The following is a 14,692-nucleotide window of genomic DNA, read 5'->3' as shown; positions in this document are numbered from 1 at the left end:
TTTTGAAATCTGTGCTTTGTAACTTACTTTCTGTCTGTGTTCTGTATCACCATTGACATTCAGACTTCCAAGTCTGAATCTGATTGAAGGCTGTTAGAAACAGCAAGTGGTGTTTTTTACATAAAACTTTCTGTGAGATACAGCAAGGATCCTGCAGTGGGTGTGTTTGGAAATAGATCTCCTTCATCACAAGCAGAGGTTCTTAGATCACTATATTACTGATATAATAAAGATGAAGTGTACTGATGAACCATAGTAATGCTAGAATAAAAAATGAATGTGCTAAGTGGGTAGACAGTGCTATCTGTATGAATCAAAAGGTTTTTTTCCCAATGCTAATCAGAATGTATCTATATTTTCTACATTGTTCTGTATGTTATGATGATTGCCTGACCCTATTGTGATGTGTAATGACCACCATGTGTATACACTCTTCTCACACACACTCTACACAAAGTCTATAATTTAGAGTAGAACTATAGCCTCTTTTAAAAAAAAATATATGCTACAACATTTAATTATAGGTGCATCTGCACTTACAATTTCCCCCCTGCAAAGTCCCACAAATGCCTAAAAATAAAGCTCACTAATGCAGCCTTCAGTGATGATGTAGCAATGATGCTGAACTGCTCCAGAATTCAGAGCAGATATGACACTCCTATATATACTGTGTCTGCTTGCACTATTGTGGAAAAGGAACATGATACAGTGTCTGGGGAAGGAGGAGGGGCAGGTGAGGGACAAATGAAAAAGCATTTGGCTCAGTCAAGGCAAGTGAAGGTGGTTAGTATTTTACATTATGAGGTTTGTGTATCACATAGTAACTGGATTATGGTAGTGCTTAGACTGTTACATGGGAGCTTTAAAGCAGACCTTCAACCATTTACATACAATTATTTCACTTGCCTCCTCCCCCCTCGCTCTTACATAATTGCATAAAAAAATTCAAGATGGTGCCATGGGACCAGAGTAGAGAAAGGGAAACCTCTCCTGCAAGAAAAGTCAATGTTGGACTCCATGGACTGGAAGTTTTTTTTTTTCATAAAGTGTCAGGAATTTTCAGTTTAGTTAGGTTAGGTAGGGTGAAGTTCATCTTTTAACAATATGCTACAAAGCAATCATTTGAAAATGTGGATCACTTTTTGAACTTGTTCAGTTTGCAGAAGCCCAAGGAATGTTTTTTGATTGTTGTTAGATGAAGCGTAGAGGGAGCTTTGTTCCAAAAATCAATAGGACTGATAAAACTACTGCATTAAATTTTCCTTGTAACAAAAATCTGCTTATCTATGGTATTTTTTTTCTTATGTGCTTTCAAGATATCAGAATTTATAAATTTACAGGTAGAAACGCGCTCCATTTACTCCAAAGATAACATAGACTTTCCTAACTCTTTTACTGCCGGGCCCTTCGCTACACATTAAAACTCAGGTTGCCAGACCATTTTTGTAATTTTTCACTTTTTTATAAGTTTTCACTTGCAGCTTTCTTAGTTTATACCTCAAACATTTTGACAATTTTCTGAAAGTACAGGACCAAAAGAATAAAACAATGGTGCTACTGATTTTGCACGTACCATTGACAGTTTCACAAAAGTTTATCAAAACATTTTTTTTTTTTTTAAAACATACACTAAAATCATTATTAGCACATACAAACACAACATAACTTAAAAAACTACTACCAAATCTAAAGGATAAAACTTTATGCAGTTAATTAATAACAAATATGTGTACATTTTAAATTGTTTCTTTCTGCAAAGTAGTGAAAATTGCATAACTGAAAAAAACCTGGAAGCTGCCTTCACCATTAGCCTCCTATCATGTGACGGTGCTTAGGCTTAGTGATTGGATAAGGAGGTCACATGCTTCCCTGTACTCAGAAACAGTGTGTACATTGCATTGGTTAAGCTAGTAGCAGAAATGGTAGGGGAGCACCTTCACAATAGTGAAGGGGGCCTCACTGCTTCCTTTTTTCATCAGAGGAATAGGATAAAGCCCCAGGGGACTCTTTCAGATTGTGACCAAAAAGACAAAATTTAGGTGCCACTCAGGTAGAGAGGTAAAGTCCAACTAGACCGCTGTGAGTGCAGGCAGGGACAGGGAGCTCATCCTAGCTCCAAGCTGAAGCAATGTCAAAGAAAAAGGTTCATAAGCCGCACATCATGAAGCAGACCCATGTGCATGAAATTAAATGAATGGCAGCCTCAGTTCGGACTCCAGCCATGCCCCCAGCCCATTTCACTCCACCCCTTGATTACATTCCAAGGGGAGGAGGAAAATGAATTGGGGGCATGGCCTGACTGGAGTCCGGGCTGAGGCTGCCATTCATCTCACTTCATGCACATAGATCTGCTTCATGATGTGCCGCTTATGGACCTTTTTCTTTGACTTTGCTTCAGCTTGGAGCTAGGATGAGCTCCCTGTTCCTGCCTGCACTCACAGCAGTCTAGTTGGACTTTCCCTCTCTACCTGAGTGGCACCTAAATCATGAAGCAGACATAGGTCTGCTACATGATGTGCGGCCTATGGAGCTTTTTCCTTTGACTCTTTTAGATTATTGCATTGAGTAAGGTTTGTTAAAATGTGTGTCTTAATGTGTATTATTGCAATGTGGGTCAATCCATGCCTCCCAGTATGGTGCATTGAGGTGTCATTCATTGTAAAAGGAACCCCAACACATTATACAGTAGTAAGCAATGCACCCACAATGCACATGTATGTTGTGGATGCTTTGAAAAATAGTCATGCTGCAGCTTTGGGTGTGTTGTGGTGCATAGGATGGGATGCTATCTATAATTAATGGCACGAAAGTGCACCAATGCATGTAATGTGCATTAGCGTGCTGTGTGTTGTGCACTATGTTGAATATTTGTATGCAATGTGTGTGCAGTTCTGTGTGAATGTGTGTCATGGGGAGGAGAAGGGGTTTATGTGTATTTTTATTTAGTTTTAGATCTCATACACACGGACGTTTTTACAGCGTCATTTTTGAGCTTTTTTTTGCCGCTTAAAACGGCACTCCATGTTATTCAATGGCCTCATACACACCATGGTGTTTTTGAGCTGTAACAGGCATTGGCATTTTTAAGCGCCAAAAAAAACCCAGGACCAGCGCATTCTGAGGCTCCAGAGCTAGAGCTGTAAAAATGCCAGACACCGGTAAAAGGTGTTAAACACGGTTTAATGAGGCTTAGCGCTGTATACACAGCATTAAGCCTTGGCCAGCGTTTCTCTGCCTCTATTCAAAATCAGTGGTTCCCTATGGGAGCCCATTGATTTGAATAGAAGTCGCACCAGGAGTGCTGGCGGGAGTGACATCGGCAGTAGCGCTGTGGTAGTTTCTGGCAGTGAAGTACGTCACTCTGAGGGTCGAGAAGCGGCTGCTGGCGGAGGGGTCCCCGGAGGGGGGAAGCAGCGGAGGGCCCGGGATGGATTTCTATAAAGTGATGAAGGTGGCTGCGGCCCAAAGCAGTGGAGATGGCAGCACGAAGCGGTACAGCTTGGCTGGGGGCCCACCGAAGAAAGACCCAAAGGTGAAAGGGGTGCAGTCTGCAACAGTCCGGGCTTTTCTGAGGCGGAAGGAAGAGGAGATACTCCAGAAAGAACTGGAAGAACAGAGAAAGAAAGAGGAGCTTTTGGCTAAATGGAAAGAAATGAAACATGACAAGAAAGCCAGGGCCATGGCATTAACGACAAAAGACAACTTTCATGGGTATAATGGCATTCCGATAGAAGACAAACCCAAAAAAAGCAAAAAGGACCTCGAGATCGACAACGATACCAACATGCAGGGTGAAAACGAGGAGTACCTGACAGAGGAAGAAATGTATGAATATTCTCAAAGTGAGTCAGGCAAGAAGAGATTGAGGAGCCAGCGCCACCACCACCAAAAAAACAGAAACCCAACAACATCAAGAAACCTCCGTCAGCAGCCTTGAACTTTGTCGAATTGTTGAAACTTGCTGAGAAAAAACAGTTTGAGCCAGTGGAGCTGAAACCTGTGAAAAAAAATGAGGAAAGACCAAGGACAGCAGAAGAAATACGAGAACTTGAGTTTTTGCAACGGAAGAATCAAAAAGCCGAGAAGTCCACTGACAAACACTCAAAATCCCACGGACAGGTGGTGAAAGTTCATAAAAGCTCTTCAGATAAACATTCCTCTTCTAAAAAACCTCATTCCAAGGACAAAAAATGAAAAAGCTCATCTCTTTCCAAAAGTGTTCCCCCTGAGAGAGTCAAAAGTGTGTCTAGTGAAGCAATTAAAAGGCATTTGGATGGGAGCCACAAATCTGAAAAGCAGATCTCCTCCAGTCCTCACAGTAAAATCTCTAAAGTTTCTTCCAATGGAAATGTCAAATCATCTTCTGGCAGAGATCATGCTGCTAAGCAGACTTCATCCTCATCCTCTTCATCCTCCTCTAAACGAGATGTAAGCATCAATGGAAAACTTCAGGGTAGCGTTCGACCAGGTGGGTCAAATGTAAGTTCTGGGAAACCAACAGGGAATTCTAGTTCTAGCTCTGTAAGGCCTTCTAGTGCACCCAAGCCTTCTGGAAGTACTGTTTCTAGCACTGCTAGGCCATCTGGGACTTCTGGCTCTACCAGGCCATCTGGGACTTCTGGCTCCACCAGGCCGTCTGAGACTTCTGGCTCCACCAGGCCGTCTGGGACTTCTGGCTCCATCAGGCCGTCTGGGACTTCTGGCTCCATCAGGCCGTCTGGGACTTCTGGCTCCATCAGGCCGTCTGGGACTTCTGGCTCCACCAGGCCGTCTGGGACTTCTGGCTCCACCAGGCCGTCTGGGTCTTCTGGCTCCACCAGGCTGTCTGGGACTTCTGGCTCCACCAGGCCGTCTGGGACTTCTGGCTCCACCAGGCCATCTGGGACTTCTGGCTCCACCAGGCCGTCTGGGTCTTCTGGCTCCACCGGGCCGTCTGGGTCTTCTGGCTCCACAAGGCCGCCTGGGTCTTCTGGCTCCACCAGGCCCACTGGAGGATCAATTTCTTCATCAAACCTGCCACCGTCAAGTTCTAGTTGCTCCAAGTCTCACAGCAGCTCCAGTTCAGTTCGTCCTTCCAGTAGCTCAGGTTCAAGTTCAGTCAAGCCCACCAGCAATTCTGGGTCAGTTAAAAATCCTCTTAGCAGCTCTGGTGGATCACGCCCTAGCAGTGGAGGGCATTCAAGTAGCAGTTCGGGTCCTGCTCGTCCTTCTAGTGTTTCTGGATCTAGTAGACCAGTCACTGGACCTCCCTCATCGAGTGCTAAACCTAAAGGTGTTCCTTCAGGAAAAGAACTGGTGCACCCCAATGGTGGCCTACCTTTGAGTTCTCGACCTCCTGCTATTTCTGGCCCTGGAAGGCCAATGAATAATTCAGCAGAAGGACCCGGGTCAAAGCCCAAATGCACTTTCATCCAAAATTTGGTTCCTAAATCTAGCAATGGACCAGTAAATGGAATGAGACCTGGACCTCAAAATGGAATGAGACCTGGACCTCAAAATGGAATGAGACCTGGACCTCAAAATGGAATGAGACCCGGACTGCCACCTGGACAGAGACCTATGGCATGCCCTCCAGGACAAAGACTGCCACCAATAACCAGTTCCTACAAGAGAAGAATTGATGATGACGAGGAGTACGACTCAGAAATGGAAGACTTTATAGATGATGGAGGAGAATCCCAAGACGAGATTTCTAAGCACATTCGGGAAATATTTGGCTATGACAGGTCGAAATACAGGGATGAGAGTGACTATACACTGAAATACATGGAATCTTCTTTCCGGAAACAGCAGAAGGAGGAAGCCAGGAGCCTGCGGTTAGGAATCCAGGAAGATCTTGAGGAATTAAGACGAGAAGAGGAGGAATTAAAGAGAAAAGAAAAACTTGCCAAGAAGATGAAAAAGTGATAGCATCTGCTACAACAGTCTGAACTTTACCGGGCCTCCTGAATCCCACACATGACATTTTCAGAAAGTTTGTTTTGAAAAAGGAAAAAAAAAAAAAGGAGAATCCTTTATAAATGTGAGTGGTGAAAAATGAAATTCTGGCTGGTTTTCAGGTGTCAGAGTTTTTCAAGTTTTTTTTGCTACAATGTGACAGGGGAAAACTTGGATGTATCACCTCCCAGGAAATAGTCCGATCTCCTTTTATATTTTCTTTTTATAAATTATATATGAATTTTTTTGTTCTGAGAACAGATTGGTTAATAAATTATTTATCCCAGGAATGGAAGTATAATGAACTACCCCCCCCCCCCCTTTCCAGATGAGAAATTTTCTGTATAGATATCAGTATATTATTATATAGTGCTATCAGTCTCCAGAGTTTCATGGATTGTGTATCTGTGCAGTAAATGTAGAATATTTAAAAAAAAAAAAAGAAGTCACACCAGAAGTCGGATCAAGATGATGTGTGACTTGTATGCAGATCCTGGCCCCCCACCCAAGGTGAATGAGTATGGGGTACATTGTACCCCTACCCATTCACTCCAAAAAAGTGTTAAGAAATAAAAACACTACACTACACTACAGGTTTTTTTAAGTCATTTATTAAATCAGCTCTGGTATCTCTTCCAATTTCTTCTCCCCTCTCCGGCTCTTCTCTCTACTCCAGCGATGTATTCTCCCTCTGCCATCACTTCTCCCTCTCCCCACTGTCTTCTCCCTCTCCACGCTATCTTCTCCCTCTCCATGCTGTCTTCCTCCTCTTCTGCCTGGTCTCCTCTCTCCGCTGTCTTCTAGCTCTTTTGCTTGGTCTTCTTGCTCTTTTGCCAGGTCATTTCCCTCTATTCTTCTTCTGATGTTGACTCGATGTGATCTCCCGCTGTAATGCTGTGTCCACCGTATGCAATAACTTATATTTGCATAGGTCACCCAATGACATAATTTGGAGGCCATGCCCCTTGTGACGTCATCACCCCATCATGCCCCAGGCGGTGACATCACACGGGGCATGGCCTCCAAATTGTGTCATTGGGTGGCCCTGCCCCATGCCAATATAAGTCATTGCACACGGCGGACCCAGCATTACACACCTGAAGAAGAGCAGTGAGAGAAGACCCAGCAAAAGAGCAAGTAGACCCAGCAAAAGAGCAAAAAGACAGCAGAGAAAGAAGACAGTGGAGAGGGAAGACAGCATAGAGAGGAGAACAACCAGAGAGGGGAGAAGGACCAGCAGAGCAAGAAGGCGCCACCAGAAGAGGGAGAAGAGCCAGAGCTGCCTTAATAAAATACGTTAAAAACCTGTGTAGTGTGTTTATTTTTGACACTTTTTTTAGGTGAATGGGTACCCCTACTGATTCACCTAGGGTGGGGGGCTGGGATCTGGGGGCCCCCTTGTTAAAGGGGACTTCCAGATTCCGATAAGCCCCTGCCCATAGCCCCCTGACAACCACCATGGAAGGGTTGTCAAGAAGAGGACCTTGTCTTCACCAACATGAGGACATGGTGCTTTGGGGTGGGGGGCACAGATCCCTCCTGCCCCAAAGCACCCCACATGTTGAGGGCATGTGGCCTGGTATGGTCCAGGGGGCGCACTCACTCATTCCCCCCTTACCTGTCCTGCCAGGCTGCATGCTCAGATAAGGGTCTGGTATGGATCTTGGGGGGAACCCCATGCAATTTTTTTTGGCATGGGGGTTCCACTTAAGATCCATACCAGACTGAAGTTTCTGGTATCGTCTTGGGGGGAACCTTATGCAAAATTACAAAATTTTCATTTTGGCGGGCTTCCCCTTCAAGATTCTTAGCACACAAGTCGCACCGCAAGTCGGATCAGTTGATCCGACTTCTGGTGCAACTTTTATTTAAATCAATAGGCTTCCATAGGAAACCATTGATTTTGAATAGAGGCAGAGAAACGCCGCTGAAAGCTAGCGCATCTAAACGCACATTGACGCCAATGCAAAATGTGGATAAAATCGCGTTTTTAACGCCGTTTTTTTCCTGGCATGGAAACTAGCTTTGCAGCTTGTTTTTTTTAAATGTCCGTGTGTATGTGGCCTAAAAGCTATATTATTTATTTATATATATATATATATATATATATATTTTTTTTTTTTTTTTACTTAAGTACTGTCACCAGGAGATGACAAGCCCCCTGGTGACAGTATATATACTAATTACAATATGTACTCTGTGAAGAAATATTGGGGTCTATACAGATAGAGAAAAAGAATGGGGACACAGAGTCCATGGTCTTCTTCTCCCCTGCCACCCGGCACTTAGGAACACAGATATTCTGGGTACTGCTTTCTTCCATGTTCATTCACAAACAAAAGCAGATTGGTAAACATGTCTCTCGTGTTAATGGATCCCCTTCAGTTTCTGAATGAACACCGTACAGTTCAGTACTGTGATATTCTGTGTTCATTCAGAAACTGAAAGAGAACTACTGTATATACAAGAGAGGAATGTTTATTGACCTCCCCACTCATCATCTTGAACAGAATAATTGATATTAAGCCCAACATGAAACCAGGATGCTGGTTTCATCACCAGTATAGACTGGCGGGAGAGCAGGATGGCACACATGGGGAATTGGGTGTTGGGGAGTGAAGGCAGAAACAGTAGGCAGGGGACAGAACATCAAGGAAGGAGGGTAAATAGTAATGGAGGAGGACACACCACAGACTGTGGTGGTAGAGGGGGGCATTTGCCTATTTTATGTACGTCTACAATCACAACTTTTCATGAGTTGCATAAATAACCAAAATGTGACAAACACTGGTGTCAGATCCCTGCCCTCCTCGCTAACTTGCGATGGACTGGCCAACATCATACCACGCTGTCACTTACGTAACAATGCCACTCTCAGCTGCGCCCAGCACAAAGATTTTCCAGCTTGCAGGACCACAATCTAGGTGCCAGCAGCCTGAGAGCGATTGTCACTGGGCTAATTATGCAATTAACCCTTTAACTGCCACCACCGACTTTTGTTTAGGAAGGGTCAGGATTTCCATCAATTTAGCGATACAAATGATGATTTCAGAATAAGCGTCTGCAGCACACACTGCCACCACAGACAGGTCTGCTCAGAGACCTTACTCTAAAACAGTAGCACTCTTCAAGAGGCAGGTTCATTTATAGCTTGCATTAAGAGCTTTAGAGACAAGGTTAACACTTTTCAACATGTCAGCAAGTGTTTATTATGAAAAGGTCAAAGTTGGTGCAAATAAAAAATTCACAGAAAAAAGATGTTTCAAAGAGATAACGACAATATACAGCCACAAAGAAATAAGGTGGGGTAAGAAGAATACTTGCAATTAATGTCCGAGGATTGATCAGAGTTTGATGAGCTGGGTAATCGGTTCTCAAACTTGGCAGATGTTCCTGCTTGGGTGACTAACCTACTTTCTTTCTTCTGAAATCCCCACAATTATTCTGGGTGACTTCAACATCCTTATTAATACTAACACTCCTGTCACTTCCAAACTTCTCAGCCTAACCTTTTCCTTTGACCTGAAGCAGTGGATGCACACTCCTACTCACTCTGAAGGCAATACCCTTGACCTCGTTTTCTCTCACCTTTGCACTCCATGCAACCTCTCTAACTATCCATTCCCTCTCTCTGATCACCACCCTATTAATTTCACTCTCTCCCTCTATTCCACCTTCTCTCTCTCCAACCACCTAAAAGTTACCCGCAGAAACCTATACCATCTCAACCCTTCTCTTCTCTACTCTGCTACCAAAGACCTCTATGACAAAAATCTCACCCATATCCTGCACTAACCTAGCCACTTCTATCTACAACGCTTCACTTCTAGCCTCACTGGATTTACTGGCCCCCCTCACTACACACAGAATCAGGCCCTGACCCCTTCAACCTTGGCAAACACATAATAATAGAAGTCTGAAAAAACATAGTCGTGCTCATGAGTACCTTATATTGGTTCATGAGAACCAATATAAATCTGCCCTCCAAAAATACAATTCCAGCCTCCTCACTGCCAAGCAGACCTATTTTATCACTCTCATTAGCAACTTATCACCTCGTCCCCGTCAACTCTTCTCTACCTCCAGCTCTCTTCTTCATCCTCCACTGCCTCCATCCGCCAACTCACTCACTGCCCAGGAGATTGCCAATCACTTCAAGCAGAAGATTGATACAATTCGCAAGGAGATCTCTACTGTTCAGATACCCTCCACGCTTTACACTTCATGCCCACAGGTACAATCATTACTTCCCTCTTTCAACCCCACCACTATAGGCAAGGTTGCTAAACTACTTGCTTACATCCACCTTACTACCTGCCCCCTGGATCCTGTTCCCTCGCAAATGCTACGTTCACCCTCTGGCTCTATTCTACACTCTGTAACCCACATCTTCAATCTCTCCCTCTCTTCTGGCATCTTCCCCAACTCTCTAAAACATGCACTTGTCAGCCCTATACTTAAAAAGCCCTCACTGGACCCATCCAATCTTAACAACCTACACCCCATCTCCTTGCTCCCCTTCTTATCCAAACTCCTTGAACCTCTGGTCTACAACCGACTGAGCATCCACCTTGCTGATAATAGCCTTCTTGACCCCCTTCAGTCTGGATTTCGTCCTCGACACTCCACAGAAACTGCTCTCCTAAAATGAACAAACGATCTACTAATGACCAAAACCAATGGACACTAATCGGTACTCCTACTCCTAGACCTCTCTACTGCCTTTGATACGGTTGACCACCCCCTCCTCCTCAAAAAACTGCATGCCTTTGGTCTCCGTGACTGTACGCTTTGCTGGTTCTCTTCCTACCTATCCAACTGCACCTTTAGCGTTTCTTACAACTCAACTTCCTCCTCTCCTCTTCCTTTCTCTGTTGGGGTCCCCCAAGGTTCTGTTCTTGGACCTCTCCTATTTTCAATCTACACCTTCTCCCTGGGTCAACTGATAGCCTCCCATGGCTTCCAATACCACCTCTATGCCGACGACACCCAAATCTATTTCTCTACCCCTCAGCTCACTCACTCTGTCTTCTCACGTATCACTAACTTACTATCAGATATATCAGTCTGGATGTCACACCACTTCCTCAAACTCAATCTATCCAAAACCGAACTTATAATTTTTCCTCCCCATATGCCCCTTTCCCTTCCCCTGATCTCTCTGTCAAAATCGATGGCACAACTATAAGCCCATCCCCGCATGCCAAGGTTCTAGGTGTAGTCCTGGACTCTGAACTCTCCTTTAAGCACCACGTCCAATCACTGTCCAAATCTTGCCGCCTCAACCTCTGCAACATCTCAAAAATGTGCTCCTTTCTAACCAATGACACAACAAAGCTCTTAATTCACTTGTTGGTCATCTCTCGACTACTGCAACTCCCTTCTCATTGGCTTACCTCTACATAGTCTATCACCTCTTTAATCCATCATGAATGCTGCTGCCAGACTCATCCACCTTACCAATCACTCTGTGTCTGCTACCCCTCTCTGTCAATCCCTCCACTGGCTTCTGCTCACCCATCGAATTAAATTCAAAGTACTAACAACTACTTACAAAGCCACAATTTAGCCCCCAGCTACATCACTAGCCTAGTCTCTAAATACCAACCTACTCGTTCTCTTCATTCAAGACCTCCTGCTCTCTAGCTCCCTCATCACCTCCTCCCATGCTCGCCTTCAGGACTTTTCCAAAGCCTCTCCAATCCTATGGAATGCCTTACCCCAATCTGTCCACTTATCTCTTACTCTATTAGCTTTTAGACTATCCCTGAAAACCCTTCTCTTCAGAGAAGCCTACCCTACCCACACCTAACAACTGTATTTTCATTTTCTCCATCAGCCTTTTATTTTCATTTTCTCCATTACCTTTTGTTCCACTTGACCCTCCCTTCTAGATTGCAAGCTCTAACGAGCAGGGCCCTCTGATCCCTCCTGTATTGATTTGTATTGTAAGTGTACTGTCTGCCCTCATGTTGTAAAGCGCTGTGCAAACTGTTGGCGCTATATAAATCCTGTATAATAATAATAATAACTTATGATTGCTGCAGCGAAAATGACCATATAGTCTAAGGGAATGCAGTTGATATTTCTGCTATTAACAATGATACTGAGGCTCACTTAAAAACTCTATGGCATCATGAGGACTTTTTTTGGCTTTTCCTGCACTCATGTCAACAGTTTGAACTAGAATGTCAATGATTGTAAGATAATGTGGTTCAGCACTGTTGTAAATTGTAGCAGTGATTCCCACATGTAAGCATGCTATATGCATATGAGCTGCTCTATTGTGACCTTCACTTGGAAATATACTTACTTTCCCTATTGCACTTGTTGATGTTAGACATTATGTTATTTTCTTTGCATAACTTATGTGTTTAAAACCTGAAGTTGACTGATATTTTTACTATTATATTTTCACTATGTAAGATGTATTTAATGCCCACAGATTGCACAGAAATTTACAATATAAGGGAGAGAGTACAGTTACAATACAGTTCAATACAAAAGGATTAGGAGGGTAGTAAGAAGATATTTCTCTACTTACTACCCTACCTACCACCTGCTCACAAGCCATAAATCATTTTCAATAAAAGTTCATTACAAAAAGGGTTATTATAAAAATGATAGTTCTGAAATAAATATTTTAAACGTGATAACAATATGTGAGGCACTTTGTAACCATCACCACGTGGTTTAGCCTTTGTTTGCAATTTTCTAACATCTCGGACTAAGCATTATAACATATGGAACCCCATATGTCTTCTTTTCAACATGCATATGCTTAAACCTTGTAATGCTTTGCAGTATTTGCTTCATGATTTATTTTTGCACAGACAACACTTTTGAAAAAAAAATGTAGGTTGCCTTATGCTGTTCTTGATCATAGATTAATTTAGCACAAAACCTATTAGCATTGCTTTAATTAAGAACTTTTTAGCAACATGTTAGAATTGCTAGTCTTCAGGTAGTGTTGGTAAAAACTGTTATTTAAATCAAATCTTTTTTTAACCTGTAACAGCATGGAATGTACTGCAGATCAAAATTAGAAAATGTATTTATGCCTCTCAAGTTAAGCATGCTTCCACAATTGAAAGAGTCAGTCATATAAAAAAGTGATATTTCTGTTATAGATGGAATCTTATTGCTTCAGTCACTCTTTGACTTCATATATAATTTACAGGTCCCATTAACAAAATGTTTTTGCCATATTTGTGTTCCTTCCCATTCTTTCTATTTTAAATTCCATAATATGTAAAAAAAAACAACAAAAACAAAAACATGGAAAACAAGTTCCCCATATAAAGGTTGCACCTGTTGTGCAGTTCAAGCGCATAGCTATCAAAAGAGCTAGAATAAATGATCAACTGTCATTGTTTAAAGTTAGTCTCCAGTCAAACTGTAAATGAAATTGCAATATGAATACATTTAGCCCAACCTACCTGTTTAGTTCTTTAGTTTCTTATCCGGGCATTGTTTCAGTACACCAATCCACACTATTTCCTTTTGGTAGTACAGTGATTATCTAAGACCCTCTACTTCCAATTCAGAATTCAGAAGAGAAATACAAACAAATGCACTGCAGGCTCCTTGCTGAGGTTCACACAAAGCCTGACAGTACTGAGAAGTTTCTTTCTGGCACCAAGATTCATACTTGAACTGGAACTTTGAATATGAAATGCACTCACAGTGATGAGTAAGGTTGTTTCTTAGTCACTCAGAATCTTAATTATGATGCCCTTGTAAATGGGATCGTTGGTTAGGGTAAATCGGGTGAGTTTTTCGGTGTAAGCACCATTACTGTGTTTGCTGCATTGTATTAGTAGCTCACTAACTAATATCACTTGTTGGCTGGAATTGCCTGTTTAACTTTCATCAGCATCAGCCAAAAACTAAAATTTGGATGGATTGGCAGACACTATAAATAAGATGTTTATTTGATTATGGTAATAAATACCATAATCATGATTTTGTTGCTTGGATTACTGCAGATTTATTTACTTGTGACTTGGAAGCTGGCAAATAACACTTTTATAGTGTTATTATATATCTGAGAAGCAAATATAAATTATTTATATACTATGAATGATTTACAGACAGTATCTCAAAACTGGGTCATGTCTCTTGTAAAAACAGTCATTTTAAGACAAACTCTACTTAGGGTGTGAACAACAGGGATGCTATAGTACTGTAGCTAACAGCAGTCTATTGTTAATAAAGCATTAAAAAAAGAAAGCACATTTCCAACAAAATGGTACGCTTTTTTAGCGGGATAATTTCTAACAAAATAAAACATATAAGGATTTCTATTATATTCCATTGGTCACTCATGTTTTTCAAAAGGGTGTCAAAAAATGAGGCACACTTGGCAACACCACCGCAGTGCTCATTAGTTCTGGATTCCTCTACATTAGTTGTGCCCTAAAAACTGTCTTGTGAATATAAGAGAGTTGCAAGTAAAGGTGACCTATACCTGTGTATAAGGAAAGTGTGTACTTAGCTGCACTCCACTAAAAGCATCCACCTGACTCTAAAGGCCATGTGACCTGGTATTAACACTGCAAAGATCCACACACTAGCAACCCTCTTACTATGGGAATGTGAGCCTACATTTCTCCTTTGATTTTTTTTTTTTTTTTTTTGAGGCATCATTCAATGCATTGGAAAGCTCTTTTGCAGCCATACAAGATGACAGGCTAGTTTTCTATTAAAATTAATAAGTGGTATGGAGCACATGTGTACAGGGCACATATGAGGA

The 14,692-nt window shown here is 42.4% G+C and overlaps 1 protein-coding gene and 1 pseudogene across 3 annotated transcripts in view; one reads left to right on the top strand and one right to left on the bottom strand.

Annotated features, from left to right (window-relative positions):
* GRIK2 (glutamate ionotropic receptor kainate type subunit 2) overlaps positions 1–14,692 on the bottom strand; it is a 1,356,701-nt gene that overhangs the window by 1,273,260 nt on the left and 68,749 nt on the right. The window lies entirely within an intron of this gene.
* LOC141141516 (protein SPT2 homolog) lies at positions 3,302–6,208 on the top strand (annotated as a pseudogene).

The sequence above is a fragment of the Aquarana catesbeiana genome, linkage group LG04 (genome assembly GCF_042186555.1).
Source record: "Aquarana catesbeiana isolate 2022-GZ linkage group LG04, ASM4218655v1, whole genome shotgun sequence".
NCBI classification, from domain to species: domain Eukaryota; kingdom Metazoa; phylum Chordata; class Amphibia; order Anura; family Ranidae; genus Aquarana; species Aquarana catesbeiana.
The sequence above is the reverse complement of the archived record's forward strand: the minus strand, read 5'-3'. Positions and strand labels throughout refer to the sequence as shown.